An 11,352-nucleotide genomic window follows, 5' to 3' on the forward strand; every position below is an offset into this window, starting at 1 on the left:
GGATATATTGACTACACCTCCCTAAGCACTTTAATAGATACAATTGATCGTTCAAAATCTCACACTTTTGTCAAACCATAACTCCACTCTTACATCAATATATGTGAACTCCCAACTTCTTTAAGCACAAATACATTAAGAATTACCCCAAAATTTAGAATGGCTCTTACCTTTTCAAAACAATGTACATTTCTCCTTAATTCAATAGTTCCACTCAACAGCCAAACCAACACCCCATACTTTAACTTTTACAAAGTTCATAACAATTTCAAGTACTCGTGAGAGGTAAGAAGGTTCAAATAGATGGTCAATTCAAACAATTGGGTAAGGCTTGTAATATGGTTACCAAAGAAATAGGATTACAGGCTCAAAGGGGTCAACTAAGATACATAACAATTAGGTGAGTACAATATATAATAGGTTCAATAAAGAAATGCCTATATCACTTCCAACACTGAATAAAACTACTATTTCGCTTTGCAAATACACGGGGCAAGTTCTAGACATTAAATGCAATGCATAGAATACACGAAACCTCACACACACACATGGCACATAACTCACTCAGGATCGGACTCATCGAGACACTCTAGTCAAAGCAGTTAAGCAAAGTTAAGATCATACAATTTAAGGTACTTATACAAGAGTCAAAAACTGAGCCTAAGCATCACAACTAAAGCACTTACTATTCTCAAGGTATAATACAGTCAAGAGATATTTCTTTCATTTTAAATCACAGCACAAGGTTTACTACTCCTAAAAAAATAAAACTAACTACACCCGGTTCAAATAAAACCCTTAGAAAAGAATCGCGGCGAAAAGAAAAACCAAGGAAAAATTATTATACTACCTAATTTTTTTCTTCGACTTAATCCCTCAAGAAACCTGTCGAATGACATCCATCGTTGGAAAAAATCAAAAATTTTAAAATTTTCAATCAAATGAATTACAAAAACACACATACACATAGACATTTATACATTCTATACATATATACATCCCCACCCCACACTTTAAATTGTGTCATGTCCTTATAACACACAAATAAAAGAAAGAGGTAAGGAAAACTTCCCTGAACATCTAGTCGGGGTTTGAGTCGAAGTTGGGCTCCATCCCTCGCGCCTGAACTAGTGCACTCATCCATGCAGATAGCTTCTTCTCAGCCTTCTTGGGGTACACCCCACACTTATCTTTTTCACTCACTGTAGCCTTCTCTGTCATGCCCTTCGCTTTCCATACAACACTACCCGCTAGCTTCTCCCTTTTTACCCTCGTTTCTACATCCATCTCAACTCTAAGCATGAGTTTTCTCTTATGTATATTTAATATTACTCTACCCGTTGCTAGGAATGGTCTTCCTAGGATGAGTGGGACCTCCTTATCTTCTTCCATATTAATCACTATAAAATCCACAGGAAATACAAACTTATCTACCCGAACAAAGACATCTTCAACTATTCCCTCGGGTATTAGAGTCATTTGGTCTGCCAGCTGCAAAGATATTGGTGCAGACCTTATCTCTCCAATATCCTTCTCCAGTTTCCTATAAATAGATAGAGACATTAAATTAGTTGAGGCCCCAGAATCGCATAGAGATTTATCAAAATTAGTAGTGCCTAAAGAGCAAAGTATGGTTAAACTCCCTCGATCTCCACACTTTTGTGGGAGTTTGTTTTGCAATATTGCACTGCAATGATTTGTGAGCTTGACCACTAAGGTTTCTTCTATTTTCCTCTTTTTTGTCAAGATCTCCTTCAAGAACTTGGCATAAGCCGGCATTTGTGAGAGCACTGAATGGTAGGTTTACATAAACCTGTTTCAGCACATCTAGAAATATCTAGAACTGATTGTCCAGCTTTTCTCTACTTAGCTTTTGGGGAAAAGGTAGCGCAGGCATATGCTTGCTCGCCTCAGGTTCCTCCATTCTCGAGTTTTCTTCCTTCTTTTTTTCGACACCACTTTTCAGCTGCTCCCCGCTTTCTTTTTCATGTCTCACACCTTTGTGGATTGGGGTGAGATCTTTCAACACTTGCCCACTTCTCAAAGTTATAGCATTCCCTGTTTCTTTGGAATTTCTTTTTGTATCAGCCGGGAGTGTTCCTGGGGCTCTCTCAGACATTAAAGTAGCTAAGTGCCCAAATCGTCTTTCCAGGCTTCGAAAAGATGTACTCAATTCTTTGATAGCTGCATCATGGGCATCAAGCCTCTCATCCGTCTTGATAATGAAGGTCTTCATAAGATCTTTCTGTCACGACCCAACTGGAGGGTCATGACTAGCACCCGGGCCATACTTGCCGAGCACCAACGTACATTTTATCTAACCTTCCTTATTATCTTTAAGGGACGACAAGATCAATATAAATGGTAGACATGGATCATGAACATCCAACAATGAAAGATAATGTCATGAACATACATAACATGGGACAACAAGACTGTCAAGAAACTATATATAAGGTACGAGCTACCATGAGTCGACACCTGTCTATGAGCCTCTAAAAGAACATAAGTGCTACAACATTGCCGGAACAGGGCCTCGACATACCCATAAGGTCTATAACAAAAATGCATACCAAGACCACGGCAAGTCCGGAGAAAGGATCTTGCCAATAACGCTGAACCGGATAGCCTACTGTGATGGGGGAGCTGCGTCTACCCGTCTATCAGGACCTGCAGCACGACATGCAGCGTCCACAAATAAAAAGGACGTCAGTACGAATAAAGTACTGAGTATGTAAGGCAGAATAGCATAAGTAAGAACAATAATGTAAACAGTGATAGGGAATATACAACCTGTGACATCTGGGTACCTCTGAGGGCTACTGACATGAAATACATGATATATACATATATATATATACATAAACGTTTAAAACATATGCCTTTGTGGGCATCATCATCATCATATCGTACCCGGCCATAATAGGCTCGGTAAAACGTACCCGGCCATCATAGGGCTCGGTAGAATCGTACCCGGCCACGTGGAGCTCGGTAAAACCCAACTGATCAGTGGTTGCACAATAGGTGCCATACCCGGCCAACTATAGCGCGGCTCGGTAGAGTAAAATAGATACATATATATGATGCATGCTGGACTCATTGGAATCACATTTTGAACCTTTCGGAGTGACGTAAGGTCGGTATCCTTCGTACACGTTATTAGGATTAACTCTTCATCAAGAAACTTATAAGAATCAGGAACTACCAACAACATTGATAATATAAGAATAAGAGAAGTAACATCAATACCAATCGTTTCATAAGAAGGGCAGCAATGTAAGTACTGCTAGATTCTAAGAGTAGAGTATCTTTGGGAGCTCGTTCATTACATTATGTACCATCGGAGTCGTGCAAAAGAATGAAGGGGATAGACTCACATACCTTGTATATACTGCCCAACCTCAAGCTATGCAAATATCACGACTCCTTAGTCTACAATAAGATAAATGACACTATCATTATCGTTTAAGCGTCGTAACTATTATATATCGACCACAACCTATTTTACGATGAAACGGACAGCACCTCCCCTATTTATATGACTTCCCACAAGTCAATACAATCACCAAACAGCCCAAACAACATCATTAATAATCATATTGAGCCTCCAAAACAGTCCACCAACCAACAACATTACTACCAAGCTTTTCGATATATATTTCACAAGTTCTAGCTTCAACGACTTAGCTGCAACTTGGATAATCTTAAATATATATAGAGTAAGAGGTTACTTACCTTTAAACAGAAAGAACAACTCCAATTTGACCTTAATTTTCTACGAAATATCCCTTCAATTCTGCCACAAGAACAAGGAAGCGAAACTAGCAATTAATTCGGGTTTTTCGGCACCAGAATTACTTTAGAAGACTTGAAATCACCTAGGGTTGATATTAAAAACTTGAAGGTGTATTTACAGAACATAAAGCACTTAAAACAACCTCCCACACGAGCTGGAACAACACAAAAATCAGCAACAACAAGAAAAACAAGAAACATACTAGCACCACGGGATTCCCGATATTTGATTTGTGTTGTTTGCCCTTTGTTTGGGTCTTGGATCATGAGAGAACCTTGAGAGAATATTTTTAGGGTTATAAGGTCTGAATATACTAAAAGATAATGACTTAAAACGGGGTTGAGTTATCTTATATATGTCCAAATGTCTTAAACCGCCTTTGTGGGCCCCATAGAGAGCAGCTTGGCGCACTCTCGCGAAAACGCGAATATCTCTCTATTCCGAGATCGTATCGACGAACGGTTTAATGCGTTGGAAACTAGACTCATAGATCTTCAATTTGATAGGTAGATCATCCCATAATTCCAAGAACATTGGGAGTAAAATGCAGTAACATTTGACCTAAAGTTTAAGTAAAATTATAAACCTAAGTTGCGACAACTTTTATCGACTTTTATTTCATAACTCGCTTGACTTCAAGACTTATGATGCGGATATTATATGATTCAAATACATTAAAACAAGACCTCTTGGGACAGTTAATCACCTCTAGTGTTATCCGAAAATACGGGTTACAACATCCTTGATTAGCTTAACTTCAAATACTTGTTAACCACTCTTATACACCCTTGTATCGTTTAAGACCAATAGGATTAACTTATTATCATCTCAAAGATAATCTCTTCTTGGATTTACGTCGACTACCTTACGGCGTGATCTATGATATGCGAATTTGGGTTGTAACATCCTCTCCCCCTTAGGAACATTCGTCCTCGAATGTAAGGGTTTATGGGGTGTCTAACTCATCGTGGATTCCGACGGAGATTTCCGGCTGAGTTTCCCTTATAAAATGGACACTAGCCAAACTTGCAAGCAGTTAAACCCAACCTATGGCCATACAAGACTATACAAAGCATTATGGATATGTACATTATCTGCATATCACCATTTTGTATTAAAAAAAAGAGTATTCACAAGCTATTGCTTATCTCATAGAGCCGTTTCACCTTATAATGCGTCCTTCTTTCCCCCGGCATCCTCGTTATCTTCACTCTGGAATAGGTAAGGGTATTTAGACTTCATCTCCTCTTCTGCTTCCCATGTCATTTCTTCTATATTCTTGTTCCTCCATAATACTTTCACGGAAGCTACATCCTTTGTTCTCAGCTTGCGGACTTGTCGATCTAATATAGCCACTGGCACTTCATCATATGATAGATCCTTTGTAACTTGTACATCTTTGATAGGGATGACCCGAGAAGGGTCTCCAATACATTTCCTCAACATAGATACATGGAATACCGGGTGGACAAATTCCAATTCAGATGGCAATTCTAACTCGTAAGCAACCTGTCCAATTCGTCGAAGAATTTTGTACGGCCCAATATACCGCGGACTCAACTTACCCTTCTTCCCAAAACGCATAACACCCTTCATCGGCGAGATCTTTAGGAAAACCCAATCACCAACCTTAAATTCCAGATCACGACGTCGGACGTCGGAATAAGACTTTTGCCTGCTTTGTGCCGTCCTCAGTCGCTCTTGTATCACTTTCACCTTCTCAATGGCTTGGTGAATCAAATCTGGCCCATATAATTCTGTCTCACCGACTTCGAACCATCCAACTGGTGATCTACATCTCCTCCCGTACAGTGCCTCATACGGGGCCATTTTAATACTGGAATGATAGCTATTATTGTAGGCAAATTCTATAAGTGCCAGATGGTCATCCCAATTCCCCTTGAAATCTAGAACACATGCTCGTAGCATATCTTCAAGCATCTGGATGGTACGTTCAGCCTGTCCGTCAGTCTGCGGATGGAATGCAGTGCTGAGATTTACTTGTGTGCCTAAACCCTTCTGAAAAGACCTCCAAAAGTTAGCCGTAAATTGAGCTCCTCGGTCTGATATAATAGATACCGGCACACCATGAAGCCTAACAATCTCCTTGATATACAACTTCGCATAATCTTCAGCCGTGTAAGTTGTCTTAACTGGTAGAAAATGGGCAGATTTTGTAAGTCGATCAACTATCACCCAGATGGAGTCAAACTTATGATAAGAGCGAGGTAATCCAATAATGAAGTCCATATTAATCACCTCCCATTTGTAGGTCGAAATCTCTATATTCTGAATCAATCCACTGGGTTTCTGATGCTCGATCTTTACTTGTTGATAATTAGGACACTGGGCTACAAATTCTGCAATAGACTTCTTCATGTTATCCCACCAATACTGCTCCTTAACGTCATGATACATCTTTGTCAAGCCAGGATGGATAGAATATCGGGACTGGTGAATCTCAATCATAATCTTCTCTCGCAACCCTGCCACACTAGGTACACATAATCGGCCCTGGTATCTTAGTGTCCCATCTCCTCCGATCTTGAAAGCTGTAATCTTACACTGCTGAATTCCCTCTCTCAATCTTACTAAGGTAGGATCTTCATATTGCCGTGCTTTTACCTCGGCTACCAAAGATGATTCTGCTGTATTCTGTACAGTAACACCTCCGTCATCAGAGTCCAACAATCTGATTCTCATATTTGCCAGCAGGTGAAGCTCTTTGGTCAACCCTTGTCTACCTGCCTCAATATGTATTAAGCTTCCCATTCACTTACGGCTGAGAGCGTCTGCCACAACATTGGCTTTACCAGGATGGTGCAATATCTCGATGTCGTAGTCTTTCAGTAATTCAAGACACCTACGCTGCCTCAAATTCAACTCCTTCTGCTTGAAGATGTATTGTAAACTCTTGTGATCTGTGTAGATGTCAACATGGACGCCGTATAAGTAGAGCCGCCATATCTTCAAAGCATATATTACTGCAGCCAATTCCAAATCATGAGTCGGGTAATTCTTTTCATGCTTCTTCAATTGTCTTGATGCATAAGCAATCACCTTCCCACGTTGCATCAATACGCACCCCAAACCTATACCTGAGGCATCACAATATACCACATAACCTTCTGTTCCTTCTGGGAGAGTGAGCACTGGCGCGGATGTCAATCGATTCTTTAGCTCCTGAAAACTATGTTCACAAGCATCAGACCACTGGAACTTAGTTTTCTGTGTTAACTTAGTCAATGGTGCTGATATAGAGGAAAACCCTTCTACAAATCGCCTATAATATCCTGCTAGCCCCAGGAAGCTGCGGACTTCTGACGGTGTTGTAGGTCTCGGCCAATTCTTCACTGCATCGATCTTCTGAGTGTCGACACTAATACCCGCATCAGATATCACATGGCCAAGGAATGCTACTGAGTTCAGCAAGAATTCACATTTAGAGAGCTTAGCATATAACTTATGATCCTGAAGGGTCTGGGCATAAGCCTGAATACGGGAAATATCCATGCCCTCTACCAAGGAGGCTGTTGTGCACTCATTTATCAGATGTGGTCACCCTATCACTCATCTCGGCCACCATATGGGGAGTATACCTTGATAAAGAATCAAACTATATACTATACTCTCATGCACTCATATTACCCTGTCGAAGGTTCAAGAACTTATCAGCTCTAGCTCATCGTATCTCAGCTGGTAAGTAGTGATGAAGAAAGGCCTCAGAAAATTCCTTCCACACGGCTGGAGGAGCGTTCGGACCCCTAGATCTCTCCCAACTATCATACCATAAAATCGCTAAATCCCATAACCGATAAGAAGCCAACTCTACTGCCTCTGTATCACTAGCATGCATAACACGCAATGTACAATGAACCTGATCAATAAATGTTTGCGGGTCCTCCTTGGGGCTTGATCCGGTAAACACTGGAGGGTCTAGATTAATAAAATCACGAACTCCTGCACTAACCGGTTTATCAGCAGCACCGGTATTCTGCCTCTGAGCCTGAGCAGCTACTAAGCTACTCAACAACTACACTGCACTGCGCATATCGTGGTCTGTAGTGCCAGACGGAGGAACTGGATGTACTGGGTGCCTCCTAATATCCTCTGGAGGAGACAGAGAGGTATGAGACGGCATCTCACTCTAAGGCTCACTTTGGCCTGCTATGGCTGGAGGCACCTGAATGTTACCCTCTCCTACAGCTGTATCAAGCCGTTTACTAATCGCTTGCTTCCTAGTCGAAGGCATCGCTAAAAGAAAACAAGGTGAATATTAGATATGAACACTTACGACTCAACTCTACGCACGATCTAGATTCAGGAAGAAGGTAACAACCCTAGATGTCACGTAGCCTCCTGATTATAAATGTGGCGCGCTACACATCCATAATCAAAACTCTACTAGACACGGCTCATAGACAACCCCTAGGACAGACTTGCTCTGATACCAAGTTTGTCACGACCCAACTGGAGGGTCATGACTAGCACCCGGGCCATACTTGCCGAGCACCAACGTACATTTTATCTAACCTTCCTTATTATCTTTAAGGGCCGACAAGATCAATATAAATGGTAGACATGGATCATGAACATCCAACAATGAAAGATAATGTCATGAACATACATAACATGGGACGACAAGACTGTCAAGAAACTATATATAAGGTACGAGCTACCATGAGTCGACACCTGTCTATGAGCCTCTAAAAGAACATAAGTGCTACAACATTGCCGGAACAGGGCCCCGACATACCCATAAGGTCTATAACAAAAATGCATACCAAGACCACGGCAAGTCCGGAGAAAGGATCTTGCCAATAACGCTGAACCGGATAGCCTACTGTGATGGGGGAGCTGCGTCTACCCGTCTATCAGGACCTGCAGCACGACATGCAGCGTCCACAAATAAAAAGGACGTCAGTACGAATAAAGTACTGAGTATGTAAGGCAGAATAGCATAAGTAAGAACAATAATGTAAACAGTGATAGAGAATATACAACCTGTGACATCTGGGTACCTCTGAGGGCTACTGACATGAAATACATGATATATACATATATATACATAAACGTTTAAAACATATGCCTTTGTGGGCATCATCATCATCATATCGTACCCGGCCATAATAGGCTCGGTAAAACGTACCCGGCCATCATAGGGCTCGGTAGAATCGTACCCGGCCACGTGGAGCTCGGTAAAACCCAACTGATCAGTGGTTGCACAATAGGTGCCATACCCGGCCAACTATAGCGCGGCTCGGTAGAGTAAAATAGATACATATATATGATGCATGCTGGACTCATTGGAATCACATTTTGAACCTTTCGGAGTGACGTAAGGTCGGTATCCTTCGTACACGTTATTAGGATTAACTCTTCATCAAGAAACTTATAAGAATCAGGAACTATCAACAACATTGATAATATAAGAATAAGAGAAGTAACATCAATACCAATCGTTTCATAAGAAGGGCAGCAATGTAAGTACTGCTAGCTTCTAAGAGTAGAGTATCTTTGGGAGCTCGTTCATTACATTATGTACAATCGGAGTCGTGCAAAAGAATGAAGGGGATAGACTCACATACCTTGTATATACTGCCCAACCTCAAGCTATGCAAATATCACGACTCCTTAGTCTACAATAAGATAAATGACACTATCATTATCGTTTAAGCGTCGTAACTATTATGTATCGACCACAACCTATTTTACGATGAAACGGACAGCACCTCCCCTATTTATATGACTTCCCACAAGTCAATACAATCACCAAACAGCCCAAACAACATCATTAATAATCATATTGAGCCTCCAAAACAGTCCACCAACCAACAACATTACTACCAAGCTTTTCGATATATATTTCACAAGTTCTAGCTTCAACGACTTAGCTGCAACTTGGATAATCTTAAATATATATAGAGTAAGAGGTTACTTACCTTTAAACAGAAAGAACAACTCCAATTTGACCTTAATTTTCTACGAAATATCCCTTCAATTCTGCCACAAGAACAAGGAAGCGAAACTAGCAATTAATTCGGGTTTTTCGGCACTAGAATTACTTTAGAAGACTTGAAATCACCTAGGGTTGATATTAAAAACTTGAAGGTGTATTTACAGAACATAAAGTACTTAAAACAACCTCCCACACGAGCTGGAACAACACAAAAATCAGCAACAACAAGAAAAACAAGAAACATACTAGCACCACGGGATTCCCGACATTTGATTTGTGTTGTTTGCCCTTTGTTTGGGTCTTGGATCATGAGAGAACCTTGAGAGAATGTTTTTAGGGTTATAAGGTCTGAATATACTGAAAAATAATGACTTAAAACGGGGTTGAGTTATCTTATATATGTCCAAATGTCTTAAACCGCCTTTGTGGGCCCCATAGAGAGCAGCTTGGCGCACTCTCGCAAAAACGCGAATATCTCTCTATTCCGAGATCGTATCGACGAACGGTTTAATGCGTTGGAAACTAGAATCATAGATCTTCAATTTGATAGGTAGATCACCCCATAATTCCAAGCACATTGGGAGTAAAATGCAGTAACATTTGACCTAAAGTTTAAGTAAAATTATAAACCTAAGTTGCGACAACTTTTATCGACTTTTATTTCATAACTCGCTTGACTTCAAGACTTATGATGCGGATATTATATGATTCAAATACATTAAAACAAGACCTCTTGGGACAGTTAACCACCTCTAGTGTTATCCGAAAATACGGGTTACAACATCCTTGATTAGCTTAACTTCAAATACTTGTTAACCACTCTTATACACCCTTGTATCGTTTAAGACCAATAGGATTAACTTATTATCATCTCAAAGATAATCTCTTCTTGGATTTACGTCGACTACCTTACGGCGTGATCTATGATATGCGAATTTGGGTTGTAACACTTTCATGCTGGGTTGATTTGACTGTGGAGATTGATATTGCTGCCTCTGCTGATTTTGAAAACCCGGAGCTCCTTGTTCCTGGAATCTGGGGTTGTTTTGTTGCCATGCATTTGCAGTACCCCCAGGTGAAATGCATGAAAAACTGGGGTGCCTCTGAACCATTGCATTAAAATTATAGTTTCCTACAACATTCACTTCCTCAGTTGAGGCTTGACACTCATGAGTAGGGTATCCTCTTCCACATATATCACAAGTTGCGTAGTGTACATTTTGCATCGAAGCTACAGTTAGCTTTCATATTTTTTTTTAGCCATAGCATCAAGTTGTACTTGCACAGATGTAGTAGCATCAATTTGGTGAACACCAGTTGATTTTCTTATTTCCACACTATCAGAGGGCCACTGATTAGCATTTTCGGATCACTCATCAAGAAGTATAACTATCTCTTCTGGAGTCTTCTTCATAAAGGGGCCACCAACTGCATTGCTCAATGTTTGTGTCAATCCATCCCAAAAATCCTGGAGTTGCATCCAGAGTTCAATTCCACTATGTTGACACCTCCTAACTATCTCTTTAAACCTCTCCCATGCTTTAAAAATAGTTTCATTCTCTTTATGGAAGAAGTTATGGATTTCTCTTCTAAAGTT

General features: G+C 40.5%; 1 non-coding gene across 1 annotated transcript; it reads left to right on the top strand.

The window, feature by feature from the left end:
- Window positions 1–11,245: 11,245 nt before the first annotated feature.
- LOC142172205 (small nucleolar RNA R71) lies at window positions 11,246–11,352 on the top strand. The gene has a single exon (XR_012701581.1). It is a non-coding gene; the product is annotated as a small nucleolar RNA R71 (small nucleolar RNA).

The sequence above is a fragment of the Nicotiana tabacum genome, chromosome 17, assembly GCF_000715075.1.
Source record: "Nicotiana tabacum cultivar K326 chromosome 17, ASM71507v2, whole genome shotgun sequence".
NCBI lineage: Eukaryota > Viridiplantae > Streptophyta > Magnoliopsida > Solanales > Solanaceae > Nicotiana > Nicotiana tabacum.